Raw genomic sequence first — 18703 nt, forward strand, 5'->3', positions numbered from 1 at the left:
GTCATGAAAACGAGAATTTCCATTTGGCTTTGCACTTTTCGTGGTGGCCTGTACGTTTTTCATGAGAGTTAGAGGCTCCCGGGAAAACATTTGTGGCGGACTTTTCGTGAGGTTTGGCTCTCATGAAATGACACTAATTTCATGGCGGTACAACCTCTCATGAAAATGAGATGTGCCACTTGGCTTGGGAATTATTTCGTGGCGGCATGTATGGTTTTCATGAGAGTTAGAGGCTCCCAGGAAAAATATTTGTGGACTTTTCGTGACGTTCGGCTCTCATGAAAATAAATTTGCTGACCTGGTGCCACAAAGTATTTCGTGGAGGGCATTGACACAAAATACTCTCACGAAAAAGGATCCTGGCGGTTCACTCTCATGAAAATCGCATTTTCATGGCGCCATATTTATGAGAGGATTTTCGTGAGAGTATCATGTCACGAACTATTTTCGTGATGGTTTTAGCTAATTTCATGAAGGTTTTCGACTCTCGTCATTCAGCCTACTGAATCTCTGAATGTATCAAATTTAGTGCCTAATCGCAGGACAGATTCTTTTGCGAACTGTTGGAGCAAATCCTTGAGGAAGGTTCAGAAATAGCAGAAGAAAGGCTTTAATTACATGGTCATACTTGGAGCATGGGTGCTTTAGAAACAACGTAATGCTTGCGTCTTTGAGGGTACTGCTCCATACATTTAGGGTGCTATACAGGCGTTCACGGATGAAGCTCAATTGTGGCAGCTGGCTCGGGCCAAGGGGGCTGACTGCCCTGGACCTATAGGGAGACTGGTGTGTAAAATATTGTAGAAACGTGGTAGCTAATCTCAGCTCACCACGGGTCCATGGTATATAGGATGGCACTGCCATAGATTACATGGTTGAGGGGTTATTGTACACGGCTCAGACTCATATATATCTTGTACTCTATCTCTAAGCCGTGTCCAACAACTCCAGGTTGTTTACAGATAGATCACAAAGAATCTTAACTACTTCTAACAGCCTCCCTACATCTGAACTCTTCTTACTCTTGAGATTGAGATCGCCTCTAAATTTTTCAAACTTGCACATAGGTAGAGCTTTGGTAACCCATCCGCTAAATGATCTCCAGAAGGTATAAGCCGAACTTGCAATTGCTTTCTTGTAACTCGCACAAAACAAACGAAAGTCAATTTCAATATTTTTGGCTCTCGCATGAAACACTGGATTTGCTGATAAGTATCTTATGCCTAGGTTGTCACACCACAAACATGGTGGCTATTTGAGATGAATGCCGAATTCTGCTAGCAATGATTCAAGCCAAAATACCTCAGCTGTAGCATTGACCATAGACTTGTACTCAGCTTCCGTGCTTGGACGAGATACCGTAGCTTGTTTCCTAGCACTCCATGATACAAGATTTGGTCCAAAGAATATTGCAAAGCCTCCAGTTGATCTCCTATCATCTATGCTACCAGCCTAGTCAGCATCTAAGAATGGACTCACAGTACTTGATTTGGACGCTTAAATCTTCAATCCCAAATCAACCGTATACCTGATATATCTCAAAATTGTCTTGACTGCTGTCCAATGCGCTGATGTAAGAGCATGCAAGAATTGACACATCTTATTAACAGCAAAGGCTAGGTCTGGTCTAGTGAGTGTAAGATATTGAAGAGCTCCCACTACACTTCTGTATCGTGTGCCATCTTCTTGACTAAGAGCTTGTCCTTCATAACACGATAGCTTTTCTGTTGAAGACAATGGAGTAGTGGATGGTTTACAATTGGTCATGCCTACCCAAGACAAAATGTATTGTGCATATTTCTCTTGTGACAAAAGTATGCCATCTCTCTCTTTCTTGACTTCTATCCCAAGAAAATAATGGAGCTCCCCAAGATCCTTAAGTGTGGAATCTTTCTTGAGATCTTGTAGCAAAGCTCCTATTGCCTCTGGGGAAGAATCCGTGACAATAATATCATCAACATATATAAACATAAAGATTGTCACTGCAGCCTTCTTATAAATAAATACAGAAGTATCTGATTTTGAAGCGGAAAACCCAAGATCAACAAGTTTAGAGCTCAACCTTGAATACCAGACCCTTGGTGCTTGCTTTATTAAGCCATAGATAGCCTTGTCAAGCTTAAATATTAGATGAGACGCACGAATCTTTTCAAAACCTGGAGATTGCCTCATGTAGACCTCTTCATCCAAAATGTCATGAAGAAATGCATTTTGTACATCTAACTGTCTCAAACACCATCCATTAGAGACGGCAACAGATAACACAAGCCAAATAGTAGCAATTTTAACAACCGGACTAAAGGTATCCTCATAGTCAATGCCATAGCATTGTTTAAATCCTTTGGCTATTAATCGAGCTTTATATCGATCAATAGTACCATCTGCTTTCTTCTTTACCTTATAGATCCATTTGCAATCAATCAAAATGTTACCTTCTTGTCATGATACTAGATGCCAAGTTTGATTACGAGCAAAGCACTGTACTCTTCTTCCAGTGCCTTTCTCCACTTGGGATTACTCAGTGCTTCTTGTGTACTATCTAGTTCTCCTGTAGAACAAAGTTGCCCATACCTGACCATGCCGTCAAACTGCTTTGGCTTCGTAATTCCACTTTGTAGCCGAGTCCTGGGCCTCTGTATTACGGGCGGCTCCTATCCAAAAGTTGTAGAAGGAGATGGCGTGGCCACATCTAATCCCGGAGATGAAGGAGAGGATCCAAGGTGTGCTGCCCCGACAGAATCTGGTGGTGGAATTTAAGCGCCGGTTGTCGTTGCGGGGCCGACAAGTATGGGAGACACAAGAGAGCGTACGGCACCCCCACGCGGCGAGCGAGGAGTTGATCCCGCAACTGTGGAGTCTCGTGCCATATCTGCTCCGGATCGGGTGCCTGTTGTTGGGATGCGAGGCGCAGGTGGATCATCATTGGATCACACGCTCGGATTAGTTGCGGTTGGCGAAACACCAGGACGCATGTTGAGCTGCACCAAGTCATCATTTGATGCCAAATTTTCTTCTGAAAATTCCTGCACATAGCCAGGCTCATCACCAATATTAGTAGACACTGGATTAGTACAATTTACACCCCCAGTATTAAGAAGATTTTCGGGAAGGAGAAGGACTTCTTTTCGAAGAAGAGCGCCAGCATTAGGATGGAGTTGGGAGAAAGGGAGAATGGATTAATCAAAAACGACATCGCGGGAGATATACACACGACCAGTGGAGGGCTCCAAACACTTAAAACCTTTATGCATGATGTTGTAGCCAAGGAACACACACCGAATAGAATAAAAGGCTAGCTTGCGTGAATTATAAGGCCTCAGATTTGGCCCAACAGCGCACCCAAAAATGTGCAAAGATGAATAGTTTGGCTTTTCATTAAGGAGACGTTCTATTGGTGTTTGATAGTTGATAACCTTACTAGGAAGTATATTTACGAGATATGTGGCAGTTAGGAAAGCTTCATCCCAGGATTTGAGAGGCATGGAGACATTGGCGAGAAGAGCAAGACCAGCTTCCACAATGTGACGGTGCTTATGCTCAGCTGCCCCATTTTGTTGATGAGCATGAGGACAAGAAATGTTGATTTTCTGAAAGAAGGAATAACACTTTCCATACTCACCTCCCCAATTAGTTTGCATAGAGAGAATTTTTTCTCAAACTTCCTTTCAACAAGATTTTGAAAGTTGTGAAAAAATTGAAAGACATAAGATTTATTTTTGAGGAGATATATCCATGTGTATTTGCTGATATTGTCGATAAAGCTCACATAATAAGCATGCCGTCCAACAGAGATAGGTGCAGGACCCCACACATCGAAAAAAACCAATTGAAAGGGAGAACTCGACATACTATTTGATACGGAATAATGTAACTGATGGCTCTTGGCCATTTGACAAGAATCACACACGGACTCGATGCTTTTATCACTAGTGAAAGGAAGACTATTCTCTTTAATAACATGCTCAACAATACGAAAAGCGGGACGACCTAACTGATGTAGCACTAGCCCGATCTTCCGAAAGGCAGTGATAAATTCGATTGGTGGAGACTTGACGTTGATGATCCGGGCTTCTAATCAGACACGATTCAAACCCCTACAACTGCTACACCACTGCTCCATTGATTATCAACCAAGCACAACTTGATTGACCTCGTCGAGAAGGCTTTCCCTGCAAGCGAATCGGAGGACACAAGAAAGAAAGTATAAGCGCGCAATCTAATATTGAAAATATGAATGAAGTAAAGAAGGGTTCAAGCTCTCAATTCGAAAGGACTAATCAACACAGTCGAGGAGAACAAGAACATGGGCCCTGGATCACTATAAAAGGACTTGTCACCACAGTTACAACGAATCAATCTCAGTTTCTCAAAGGAAAACTAGAACTAAACAAAACCTGAGTTTCTAAGGTGGCGGCTACTGAGTTTATATCAAAAGGGGTGAACTAGGGTTGGGGGCGACCAGGAAGGGGGTGCCCACAACTTGGGCTTAAGGTCCGACACGATACAAAGCCAAGTTGGCCCAAAACTGGTGATGCAGCAGCTTGTCGTGCTCACACAGAATGATCCACGATCCTTCTAGAGCTAGGACCAGAACCAAAAGAACAGCATCATCATCCCCAACGCATCAAAGAACGCCTTGTTTCAATGTTGTATGAGGGAGATATGGCCAAAACCGTGCAAGAGTGTCGGCTGAATCCGAGACAAACGCGATGACCGAGTTGGTGATGACTTGTAACTTGGGGAAGACCATGACTCGTGTGTGTCCAGCATGGCGATGTCCTCATCATCCTCCCCTTCTTGAATTGGATTCATCCTTGACTCCATCCCATCATCATTCTCCTACAAAAGGTTAGGCATGGCAGGATGCAACGTACGAGACATAGGATTATCGGTAACACAAACATCTCGACAAAGCATAGTATAGCAAGGTGCATCATGATTATCACATAAGGCAGCAGTAGCAGCAGTGGTGGCAATATAAACACCCTCTTTTAACTTAATCCCATTATGTGTAGCGTGAGATAGAACTAATGCATGACCATTCTTAACAATTTCAGCAAGCTCGTTATGATGTTTCCTAATATCCGCAGGAGATAAAGGAAGGAAAGTAATATTCTTGTTTTGATGCATAAAAGTATATTTATTAGTTCGGCCATGGTGTAACGCATCAACATCAAATTCCCATGGGCGGCCTAACAAAAGAGAGCATGCTTGCATAGGTACAACATCAAAATTAGCATAGTCATTATATGAACCAATAGAAAAATGCACGCACGCTGATCTAGTTACCTTTGTCTTACCACTATTGTTGAAACATTGTAGGTGGTACGGATGCAGGTGCGCATGTGTGATCAAGCCAAGTTTCTCAACCAGATCTGAACTCACCAAGTTGTTGCAAATCCCACTATCAATTATGGTGAGAACACGATGATTCTTGACGATGAGAAACATGTGGAACAAATTGCGGTGTTGGAGCTTCTCTTCCTCATGTCCCAGTTGGGAAGTCAACACCCGCTGCACAAGAAGGCTCTCATAACCCGTCGAGGTAGCTAGAGAATCAATGGCAACCTCCTCCTCTTTATAGCTTCATCTGCAACAATGTTAGCAGCAAGAACCAATTCATCTTCAACATCACTAGCACTTACATATCCTGTTCCATCAGCGATGGCTATGTAAGCACGACGATTTGGGCAATCCTTCATGACATGTCCAATGCCCTTGCAGCGATGGCACACAATTTTGTTGGAGCTGTTTGATGACACACCAGGGGCCATTGCTTTCTTCTGCAGTTGGGATTGCACAAGAGACAAATTGCTCACCTTAGAAGCATATGTAGTAGCAGACGGTGTCGCTGGTGGCTGGGCAATAGAAGCCTTGGGCTTGTCGATGTCGGAATGCTGCTGCTGAAAAGGTCTTCCAGGGTTGGACCTGAAAGTGTGTTGTTGGCGACATCCCTGTACTTCTCTTTCAGCTTTAAGAGCAAGATGATATAATTGTTTTAACCTATTCCAATCTTTGTAATTGAGAATATCCTGTATGTTATGATTCAAACCACCAAAGAATCTAGCACAAGTACCTTCATCATCCTCATGTATATCACAATGTGCTAGACCAATGAGCAATTCCTGATAATATACTTCTACTCCTTTTTTTACCTTGTTTTAAAGTTTGCAGTTTCATACGCAAGTCACGTTGGTAATAAGGAGGAACAAAACGAGATTTCATACGTTGTTTTAAATATTCCAAGTCTGGGGTACAACACTGGCATTATTAGTATTGCAAAGATCATTCCACCAAAAGAGAGCAAAACCAATAAACTCACTAGTAGCAAGCCTAACCCTATGCTTAGCAGGAACTAAATGAGAATTAAATTTTTGTTCAACAGCAAGTTCCCAGTCTAAATAAGCCTCAGGATCAGCATTACCAGCAAAAGGAACCATGGTAAATTTAGTTTTAGCAAAGGATCATTATTACCATGGTGATGATTATTACCTCCCATACCACGACGATTATGCCGAAGACGATCCATGTCACATGCATCATCATTAAGATTAGTGTCATCATCATCCTCCAAACCATCATCATGAGAGGTGGGTCACTGTGGCGGCACTAGGGGAGGTTGTTGCTCAACATGTTCAATCCGGGTAACCAGAATGTTAATGTTGCGCATAAAGTCATCAAACTTCCCATCGATGTAGGTGTGCTGGTCAGCAAGAAGCTTCGTAGGCTCGTCCTTGGACACACACTCATTGAAGTTTGAAGGGGACTCCACTCTTTTCCCTTTCCCTAACATGGTTAGAAGCCAGCAAAAGACAACACAAAAGTATTATCCGTATCAACTAGCAGCTACTGGGTGGTGGTGAAAGTGGAAAGCAGTATCTCAAATGGCTTACTACCATCTTGCAAGTGTTCTTACTAAAGCCAATAGGGCAGTACAATCTGTTGTCAAGCTTGGGTGTAACAGTTGCAAGGAGAACCTGTACTGACAGAAGTATATGTCGAGCTTTGGGCAGGCACAATATGGTAGCAAGGAAAAATAATAGCCGAAGAAGATTAGTAAAATTCAATAAGTATCCAAAGTACAAGTCACAATTGCTGGCTAAGACATGTCCCTAGATGTAGCACAACAAGTTGGACTGAAAGATGGTGGATAGATCTCAAAGAACAAGCAACCAGCAACTCATGCAATTGTTTTAATTCTTTTCCCTAATTTTCCCTCCAGGACTAGTAGGAAGCCACTTTTTTATTTTTCTCAACTATTTTCTTTATATTTTTCTCTGAAAAGGGATCACACAAGATGGAACCACACAAATTTGCACCTTAAACAGAGGTGTGATGTGGTCTACAGAAAAACAGGCACGTTTGCTGAAAACCGTGCAACAACTTAGGGGCTTGAAAACTCCCACTTCCTGATTTTTTGGAAAAGCTGAGAATCATATGTGTAACTTTTTGTTCTAAAAATTTGAAAGAAAAATTTGCTTCAATCGGAGTTCCGAGTGAAAAGTTATGCCTGTTTTAAGTAAGGTCGCCCGAAATAGGGTTTTCGGAGAGGCGCAATTTGGCTAGTAGGGCGGCGGCGGCTAGGGCAAAGCTTCTCTATCCTTCCAATGCCAATCACAGCTGAGCAAAGTTTCTTAGCAAGCAATATAGGGGCTCAAACGTCCATGGTATGCAGCAAAAGGTATTTGCCAGATGAATCAAGAGGGGTTGCGATGCAAAGGCGACACAACGCGGCTTGCAACCTATCTAGGGTTTGTGCGGTGAGAGTTCACACAAGGCGGCTAGCAGGGCAAGTCAAGTAATTTGGTGGCTCGACTTGTTTGGGTAATGGTGGACAGGATAGCGGTGGAAACAAACAAACAGTGACAGGGCAGTTGAAACTACAACCACGAACACACTAAACCAGCAACAAGACTCGACGACGGACACAAATTGAACAAAGCGAATCTGAAATGAAAATTACAAATGCTAAAAAGGTGATAGGAAAGCGGAAAGTGGAAATATTTTTGGACTTTTTTTGGACTACAGGTGTTGGATACGAACTGAATCTAAAGGGAAAATACGATAGTATACCTCACGGGTAACCTGGAATCCTGATACCACTTGATGTAGCATTGGCCCGATCTTCCGAAAGGTAGTGATAAATTCGATTGGTGGAGACTCGATGTTGACGATCCAGGCTTCTAATTAGACATGATTCGAACCCCTGCAACTGCTACACCACTGCTCCGTTGGTTATCAACCAAGCACAACTTGATTGACCTCGCCGAGAAGGCTTTCCCTGCAAGTGAATCGAAGGACACAAGCAAGAAAGTATAAGCGTGCAATCTGATATTGCAAATATGAATGAAGTAAAGAAGGGTTCAAGCTCTCAATTCAAAGGACTAATCGACACAGTCGAGGAGAACAAGAACAGGGGCCCTGATCACTGTAAAAGGACTTGTCACCATAGTTACAACGAATCAATCTCAGTTTCTCAAAGGAAAACTAGAACTAAATAAAACCCAAGTTTCTAAGGTGGTGGCTACTAAGATTATATCACAAGGGGCTAACTAGGGTTGTTGGCGACCAGGAAGGGGGCACCCACAACTTGGGCTTAAGGCCCGACACGATACAAAGCCGAGTTGGCCCAAAACTGGTGATGCAGCATCTTGTCATGGTCACACAGAATGATCCACGAAGCTTCTAGAGCTAGGACTAGAAGCAAAGGAACGGCATCGTCGTCCCCATTCCAACGCATCATAGAACACCTCCTTTCAATGTCGTATGAGGGAGATATGGCCGAAACCGTGCAAGGGTGTTGGCTGAATCCGAGGCGAACGCGACGACCGAGTTGGTGACGACTTGGAACTTGGGGAAGACCATGACTCGTGTGTGTCCAGCATGGCGATATCCTCATCACTAACCGACTATGCCATTTAAAGGATGATGGCTTATTGACTCCATAAACTTGTTTCTTGACTTCTACCTCCTATGACCAAGGTGTGAGAGGATATAGGCCTCCCTTGCATCTACCGTGATGGAGAACTTATTTCATTGTCCAATCCTTGATAAGGAAAAAATTTGGATGGAATTCAAAGAAGATGTCATTATCAGAAGTTAAATGATGGACCGAAACAAGATTTTTATGAGCAGTTGGAACATGAAGATCATCAGGATATAAATCCCTAACTGGTGCAAAGTTGTATGACCAATGTTACTAATTTTCATACCTGCACCGCTTGTGGTGTGAACTAGATCATGCTCGTTGTAGCGCTCACAAACTGTTAGCTCCTCTAGATTGCTTGTGATATCATCATATGTGCTGCTGTCAACATACCAGTTGGTGTCGACGCCATATCCTGTAGATGCAGCGCCTGCCACCTTGTGGTTCTGTTGCTCTTCATCTTCATCGTACCAGTACTAGCAGGCCAGCACTTCATGCACAACTTTCTTGCAGATATGGTAGGTGGGCTTGTGATGAGGACACCACGAGTACATCTACACTAGCAGCACCTCAGGCGCCTCCAGTTGCTCCTCCACCTCAGGCGCCTACAGTTGATCATCCAGTTGGGCCAATCACTCGGGCCCGTGCAAGAGAATTAAACTTCATCATGCTGTTAAGGAACGAAGGCCCAACGGAATAAGAAGATGGCCCAACAGGGCAGCCCAGGTGGGGCGCCTAGGGTTGGGAGCCGCGGCCCTCCCCCTGGTCGCGCGCGCCTCCCTCCTGCTGTGGCGCCTCCTCCGGACTCCAGGGGCTGCGCCCCCTTTATTTAGTCAGAGTCCCTTTTGTTTACGACTTGAGTTTTGTTTTACACCTAGCTTTAGCTACTCTCAAACATGCGCAAATACGCGCTGTCCTTGTGTGATTCAGAACTCCACCTTCGAGTGATATTTAGATTGCTCGCCTCTTTTCCTTGTTCGTTCTTCGATTGCGGACAGGAATCGATCTTCGTGATCAGGCTGATCTTGCGCTGGCAAGGTTGGTAACCACAGGGAGTTTGTTCAGCGATTGCATTGGCGCTTCGGGTTCGCTCGTCGTAGTCGGATCGTGAGGGTCTACTTCCACCAAGTCGAATTTATCTCCACTCAGCAAAGGATCGGGCACTCCGACTCTATCAAGTGGTATTAGTTTTCCAGGTTGATCGGTGAGTTTATCGAGTGATTTGCCCCTTCCTACAGTCCACAAAAACCAAACAAAAATTTCTTTTCAGGTTAGATCTTTGTCCCAGCAACCCTTTTTGAGCCTTGCACCTTCTTTCAATAATTTGCATTGTTGAATTTGTGTGCTTTCCGAATCGATTGTTGCTGGTTACTTTGTGTTTTTCTCATCTTTTGTTTTTCCCTTCCGTTGTCTTGAACCCTAGCACGCCGCCGCCCTTTCCCGAATCACGAGGCAGCCGCGCCGTATCCCCCTGATCGCCTTCTCCTCCCTGCCTTGGTGTTTGGCAAGTCAAAAAAAAAAGGAAAGACAGCAATCAAAAAAGAAAGAAAGAAAGAAAGAGCCCAGTCCGCACGGGAGAAGGACACTGATCCGATCACGCGGGTACGCCGCGCGCACCATCTTTTTTTTACCGAAATACCCCTGTACTTTGGGTAAAAGTGTGTGTGGTGCCTTGCTGTTTCCAAGTCATTTTACCCCTATTTCTCAGTTTTGGGGCCCCCTGAAAAAAAAAGTATCACAACAGAAAAACAATAGAGGTGCGCCCTCTCCACCTTGGCCGTTTCTTTGCCTCTTTTCCTTCCGGTTTCACTTGTTACCAGCAACTTTTGTTACGTGTTTGGCACTATAATTCAACTTTGCATTATTGTTTGATTGTGCTAATCCTTCATTTGAGTGCAACCTTTCCAGAACTCCACATAGTTCTACGACGAGCATATTTTGTTTCTCCAGGCAATCGCTCCTCCAATCTTTCGCGAGTTCCACCGGTATGCTGCAGTTCGCCCTTGTGTGCGTGGTAAGAACGGATAAGAATTTGATAACAGCACTAGTGTGAGCGCCTTGGGAGCCGTTACACCCCTGTTTTGTCGTCGGTTTTGTTCTTGTCTTTGCGCTAACCATGGCAGATGATGTCGACGTGGGGGATAACCAGCTGTAGGGCATATGGGCACAAGTTGATGGGCTTGTCGCCGACATTCAGATGATTCATGAACGTCTGGACTCGACGATCTCCTCGACGACCGAGCGGTGCGATCAGCTAGACCTTGCATAGACGGCCGCTAAGGCCACACTTGACACAGTTGTGGCACGACTCGATGCATTGCACACAACAGTCATAGAGTTGCAGCAGGGTTATGGTGGTGACTCGGACCAGGATGATGGCGATCACCGAGGCCGTGCCCGCCGCGTGCCACGCCGTCCTGGTAATGATTCCTTTTCCAAGATTAAATTTAAAATTCCACCTTTTAATGGCAAATATGATCCTACTGCATATCTTGATTGGGAATTAGAAGTTGAACAGAAATTTTCATGCCATGATATTCTTGCTAATTCTCAAGTTAAAGCTGCTATTAGTGAATTTACTGATTTTGCTTTCATTTGGTGGCGTGAATATAAACACAAACATCCCAATACCATTCCAACCACTTGGGATCAATTAAAAGCTGCTATGCGCCACAGATTTGTGCCTTCTTATTATGCCCGAGATTTGCTTAATAAAATGCAACGTTTTCAGCAAGGTTCCAAATCTGTTGAGGAATATTTCCAGGAATTACAAATAGGCATGATTCGTTGTGGGTTATTGGATGAAAATGACGCTGCTATGGCACGTTTTTGTGGTGGTTTGAACCGCGAAATTCAGGATATACTTGATTATAAGGACTACACTGATATGACAACATTATTTGAATATGCTTGCAAAGCTGAACGTGAAGTGCAGGGACGCCGCTCGAAGACATATTCTAACTCTTTTGCAGGAAGAAGCTCAACATCCAACTCCGTACTCACTCTTCCTGCGCCACCCACGCCCACCACTACACCGCACGAGAGAACGGCCAAACCTGCAAGCGCTGCCCCTTCCACAGGCGCCGCCCCTCCCACAGGCCGTACACGGGATATTCAGTGTTATCGTTGCAAAGGATTTGGCCACGTGTTTCGGGACTGTCCGAACAAGCGCACTTTGCTTCTTCGTGATGATGGTGAGTACTCTTCCGCTAGTGATTCTGAAGATACTCAACATGCGATGCTTGCCACTGACCATGCAGCTATGGAGGTCCATGTCAACCCGGGCGATGCCGATAGGTATGAAAGTCTTGTTGTGCAGCGTATTCTTAGTACACAGGTCGCTCCGTCCGAGAAGAATCAGCGACACACTCTTTTCCATACCAAGGGCGTTGTGCAAGAGCGGTCGATTTGCATCATCATTGACAGCGGCAGCTGCAACAATTTGGCGAGTACCACGCTGGTTGAAAAGTTGTCTTTACCCACTCGTAAGCATCCAAATCCATATCACATTCAATGGCTTAATGATGGTGGGAAAATTAGAATTACTCGATCAGTCCGTGTTCCTTTCTCCATGGGTGCTTATTCTGATTTTGTCGATTGTGATGTTATTCCCATGGAAGCATGCTCTCTGTTACTTGGGCGACCTTGGCAATATGATATTGATAGCTTGCATCATGGTCGTTCAAATCACTATTCTTTCATGTTTAAGGGTCAGAAAATAATTATACATCCAATGACACCTGAACAAATTCTTAAAAATGATCTTGCTAGAGCTGCTAAAACTACTAAACAACTTGAACCATCGACCTCTGTTAATTCTGAAATCAAGTTGAATGCTCTTATTTTGCTTGCTACACGTGCTGATTTTGATGAGTTACGCGATGCTCCTTTGCCATGCTATGCCCTTATATGCTCTAGTGTGCTCGTTTCACTTGATGATGCACCATCTTTGGATATTCCCCCTGCGGTTGCTAACATTTTGCAGGAGTACGCTGATGTCTTTCCAAAAGATTTGCCACCGGGACTCCCACCACTTCGTGGCATTGAGCACCAGATCGACCTCATTCCCAGCGCACAGCTTCCGAACCGCGCACCGTACCGTACAAATCCGGATGAGACGAAGGAAATCCAGCGCCAGGTACAGGCGTTGCTTGACAAGGATTATATTCGTGAGTCTCTTAGCCCTTGCTCCGTTCCCGTGTTACTTGTTCCAAAGAAAGGTGGCTCATGGCGTATGTGTGTAGACTGTCGTGCTATTAATAACATTACCATTCGCTACCGATACCCTATACCACACCTTGATGATATGCTAGATGAGCTTAGTGGTGCCATTATTTTCACTAAGATTGATTTGCGTAGTGGCTACCATCAGATTCGCATGAAATTAGGTGATGAATGGAAAACGGCTTTTAAAACGAAATTTGGGTTATATGAATGGTTGGTTATGCCGTTTGGTTTGACAAATGCTCCCAGCACATTTATGCGTTTGATGAATGAAGTTCTGAGGCCCTTCATAGGATTGTTTGTAGTTGTTTATTTTGATGATATCCTCATTTACAGCAAGTCTATGGAAGAGCATTTAGATCATTTGTATGCTGTTTTTGATGCGTTGCGTGCGGCCCATTTATTTGCTAACCTCGAAAAATGCATGTTTTGCACACAACGTGTCTCGTTTCTTGGCTATGTTGTTACTCCACAGGGCATTGAGGTGGATAGCAGCAAGATCGATGCCATTCGGGCGTGGCCTACACCGATGACGGTCACACAAATTCGAAGCTTTCTTAGCCTTGCAGGTTTCTACCGCCAGTTTGTTCGTGATTTTAGCTCCATTGCAGCGCCTCTACATGAGCTTACAAAGAAGGATGTTCCCTTTGCTTGGAGTGATTCGCAAGAGGTTGCGTTCAACACCTTGAAAGATAAGTTAACCAATGCTCCTCTCTTGCAGTTGCCTGATTTTACTAAAGTGTTTGAGCTTGAATACGATGTTAGCGGTATTGGGCTAGGTGCTGTTTTGTTACAAGAAGGAAAACCGGTTGCTTACTTTAGCGAGAAATTAAATGGTTCTAGCTTGAATTATTCTACTTATGATAAGGAGCTTTATGCTTTAGTGCATACTTTGCATACTTGGCAGCACTACCTTTGGCATCGCGAGTTTATAATTCATTCTGATCATGAGGCTTTAAAACATATTCGTACCCAAACAAACCTGAACCGTCGTCATGCTAAATGGGTAGAATTCATTGAGTCTTTCCCTTACATTATTAAACACAAGAGCGGGAAGGAAAATGTCATTGCTGATGCTTTGTCTCGTCGCTATACCATGCTATCACAGTTAGATTTTAAAATCTTTGGCTTGCAAACTGTGAAGGATCAATATGTGCATGATGCTGATTTTAAAGATGCTTTCGCCCACTGTATTCATGGCAAACCATGGGGCAAATTTCACATACAGGACGGGTTCCTGTTTCGCGCTAACAAGCTGTGTGTTCCAGCTAGCTCGGTTCGTCATTTGTTGTTACAGGAAGCGCATGGAGGCGGTCTCATGGGGCACTTTGGCGTCTACAAGACACGTGAAGTGCTGGCTGCCCACTTCTTTTGGCCCCGGATGCGCGCTGATGTTGAGCGCCTTGTTGCACGCTGCACTACTTGCCAGAAAGCTAAGTCACGATCGAACAACCATGGTTTGTACATGCCTTTGCCTATTCCTACTTCCCCTTGGCTTGATCTTTCTATGGACTTTGTTTTGGGATTGCCTAGAACTAAGAAGGGGAGGGACAGTATTTTTGTGGTTGTTGATCGTTTCTCCAAAATGGCTCATTTTATACCTTGTCATAAGACCGATGATGCTAGCAATGTTGCTGAATTGTTCTTTCGCGAGATTATTCGTTTGCATGGTATTCCAAATACAATAGTCTCTGATCGTGATGCTAAGTTTCTCAGTCATTTTTGGAGATCACTGTGGAATAAAATGGGAACTAAATTGCTGTTTAGCACCACTTGTCACCCTCAGACTGATGGACAAACTGAGGTGGTTAATCGAACCTTGTCCACTATGCTTAGGGCTGTTTTAGATAAACACTTGAAACGTTGGGAAGATTGCTTGCCTCATGTTGAGTTTGCTTATAATCATGCAACGCATTCTTCTACAAAGATGTGTCCTTTTCAAGTTGTTTATGGTTATATTCCTCGGGCGCCTATTGATTTGTTTGCACTTGATGCCGAGGACGCCCCACACATAGATGCCGCTGCACATGTTGATCAAATGATTAGCTTGCATGAGCACACTCAACAAAACATTGCTGCTGCTAATGCTAAATATCAGGTTGCGGGTAGTAAAGGGAGAAAACATGTTACTTTTGCACCGGGTGATCTGGTTTGGTTGCATTTGAGAAAGGATTGTTTTCCTACCTTACGTCGTTCTAAATTGATGCCACGTGCTGCTGGTCCTTTTAAAGTGCTAACCAAGATTAATGATAATGCTTATATCCTTGACCTGCCTGCGGAGTTTGGTGTTTCCACAAGTTTTAATGTTGCAGATTTGAAACCGTATGTGGGTGAAGATGAGGAGTTGCCGTCGAGGACGACTTCAGTTCAAGAAGGGGAGGATGATGAGGACACCACGAGTACATCTACACCAGCAGCACCTTAGGCGCCTCCAGTTGCTCCTCCACCTCAGGCGCCTACAGTTGCTCATCCAGTTGGGCCAATCACTCGAGCCCGTGCGAGAGAATTAAACTTCATCATGCTGTTAAGGAACGAAGGCCCATCGGAATAAGAAGATGGCCCAACAGGGCAGCCCAGGTGGGGCGCCTAGGGTTGGGAGCCGCGGCCCTCCCCCTGGTCGCGCGCGCCTCCCTCCTGCTGTGGCGCCTCCTCCGGACTCCAGGGGCTGCGCCCCCTTTATTTAGTCGGAGTCCCTTTTGTTTACGACTTGAGTTTTGTTTTACAGCTAGCTTTAGCTACTCTCGAACACGCGCAAATACGCGCTGTCCTTGTGTGATTCAGAACTCCACCTTCGAGTGATATTTAGATTGCTCGCCTCTTTTCCTTGTTCGTTCTTCGATTGCGGACAGGAATCGATCTTCGTGATCAGGCTGATCTTGCGCTGGCAAGGTTGGTAACCATAGGGAGTTTGTTCAGCGATTGCATTGGCGCTTCGGGTTCGCTCGTCGTAGTCGGATCGTGAGGGTCTACTTCCACCAAGTCGAATTTATCTCCACTCACCGAAGGATCGGGCACTCCGACTCTATCAGCTTGGAACTCTATCCTCCCTACTTGGAAGGATTGATCTTGTAGTTGTTGTTGCTGTGTGGTGGACCATCTCTATGATGGCCTTGGCCTCGATTGCCACCATGAGCGTGGCCACCTCCACAACCATGCCCTGCAACATTTGCAGAAGATTGATGCTGGCCTCCTCCATAGTTCTCATGGTACATCTCCATACGAGTATCATATGCCATCAACTGAGCATATACCTCACTCAATGATGGTGCGTCAGCACGCCCAAGCACAAAAGAAACAAGTGGACTGTAATCAAAATCAAGGCCATTCAGGATGTATTAGACAATCTCATCATCATCCATAGGCTTACCAACAGCTGCGAGCTCTTATTTGATTGTCTTCATCTTGGAGAAGTAGACCACCATCATCATGGATCCCTTCTTGATATTGGCAAGCTGGGTACGCAGGTTTGTGACCCACGATTGGGAGTGCGCTGAAAACATGTTCTCAAATGCCTCCGATACCTCGGCAGATGACTCCAGGGTGGCGAGTTGAGCAAATAGCTCAAGAGTAGCTGATCTTTTGCTAGCCATGCATCATACTCTAGGTTGGGTACGAGCTCCTTCTTGTCAGCCTTTGCCACTTCAATCATCTTCGGCGGCTCTGGAGTTTTGCCCGTGAGGATGCCCATGTACTGGGCACCATGGATTGCTGAAAAGAATTGAGCTTTCCATAGAAGAAAGTTGTCCCTTGTCAGCTTTTCAGAGACCACAGGACCTAGGCTCGCTGGTGTGAAGTTGGATAAGGATGCCATTGGCGACTAGGGAAGGAAGGAAGGATAGTAGATGTATTTGGAAAAAGATGCTCTGATTACCATGTAAAATATGGTAGAAATGTGGTAGCTAATCTCAGCTCACCATGGGTCCATGTTATATAGGATGGCAATGCCATAGATTATATGGTTGAGGGGTTGTTGTACACGGCTCAGACTCATCTATATCTTGTACATAAAGAAAGTTATCTCTACTCTATCTCCAAGCTGTGTCCAACAACTCCAGGTTGTTTACAGATAGATCACAAAGGATCATAACTACTTCTAACATGGTGGTCTAGAGTTTAAGTATGTTAGCCCCATCGCATCCTTACTTTTTTCTTGGTTGTAAGATTTCCTTTAAGTCAGATTTCACATCCCTCACTCTAGTCCAAGATGAGATTATATATTTTGTGATTGGAGAGTTCATTCTCTCTTAATACAAAGATACTATGCACCTTTCCAGCATGTCTAGAAAAAAAGTAGAGGATTAAAAAGCACTTGAAAATCTGGAACTGCGTTGCTTGTTGAAATGCTAGAAAATGTTGACATGAAATTGGTATGTTTGGCAAGTTGAAGAGCACAGCGTTGGGGATATGGCTATTGGAGGTGCTTGCTTGAGGCGAAAAACCTATCTAGGTTCCGAAAGCCTGAAAGCTAGATGGCTTCCACTGTTTGAGATTCGTGCGGCCCTCAAGAGCCACATGATCTCTTCTTCTTCCTCCACCGACTGCCTGTCACGCTCGCGTCGCCGCTCTCACATGTGTGCTGGAGTAAGAGCCGGGGAGGGGTGGGAGTTGGGGGGGAGCGGCCGGCGGCAAGGTCGCCGCTCGCCGGGGTGGTCATGGAGGCGGCGTGTCAGACGCGCTTTTTAGAGGTCCACTATGCACATCGTATCACTCACTGGATCAGTACTTTTTAGAGCTTGATATCAAAAACCATACTTTGACCTTTATTGATACTAGAATAGGTTTACACGGTCTATGGCCTTACAAAAGCGGCCTAATGCCAATGAGGCAATCAAAGCAAACATTACAAGTAGAGCAAATAAGAAAAACATTAGAGATCTACTGCAGCGGTCCTACGGCCATGTGATTGAATGGGACCAGGCAGGTGGTGCAGTGTTGCATAGGGGTGTGGATGGTGGCAGTGCTTTTGATAGATTGGACATGGGGATAGTGCGGTCTTCGACGCTTTACAATGGCAATGGGGAAATCGAGGTGAGGAGGCTGGTTTCTTTATTATGTTTGGGGATGCATCTGGCATTTGTCTTTCTCTGTTCCTGTGTTGATAGTGGAGTATGTCCCATAATTCCTTTCAATAAAAGTTTCTTCAGGGCCCTTAATTCTTGAGAGGCAATCATTGATCTTTTGATAATCACCAGTAGGATTCCTCATGGATGATTATGCATGCGATGTGAGCTTCTTGGTTATAGACTAATTCTTCGCATAGTCCCATTAGGTAGTTGGGCTAGTCAACCTTGACTGTATGTGATCATGAATGTGCCATTTTGGAATCTTGTCCATTCTTGGAGCAAGCCTATTAAGAAATTATGATTTTTTTCAATCCGTTGTAGTTGAGCTAGTCTCCAGTGTTTCATTGTAGCTTCTCTTCATAGGTTGGGCAGCAATATCTTTTGCTCCAATGTGTATATTCTGGTTGATGTTGCTATGCCGAGTTTTAATTCTCTGTTAGTCCCTTGATAAATTATGAATTCCACAAAATACCCAATGCTCATAAATTCC

The 18703-nt window shown here is 44.5% G+C and overlaps 1 non-coding gene across 1 annotated transcript; it reads right to left on the minus strand.

Moving 5' to 3' along the window:
- Window positions 1-16373: 16373 nt before the first annotated feature.
- On the minus strand, window positions 16374-16512 carry LOC117851126 (small nucleolar RNA Z247). Its single transcript, XR_004639486.1, has one exon. It is a non-coding gene; the product is annotated as a small nucleolar RNA Z247 (small nucleolar RNA).
- Window positions 16513-18703: the final 2191 nt, after the last annotated feature.

This window comes from Setaria viridis, chromosome 3 (genome assembly GCF_005286985.2).
Source record: "Setaria viridis chromosome 3, Setaria_viridis_v4.0, whole genome shotgun sequence".
In the NCBI taxonomy this organism is placed as follows: domain Eukaryota; kingdom Viridiplantae; phylum Streptophyta; class Magnoliopsida; order Poales; family Poaceae; genus Setaria; species Setaria viridis.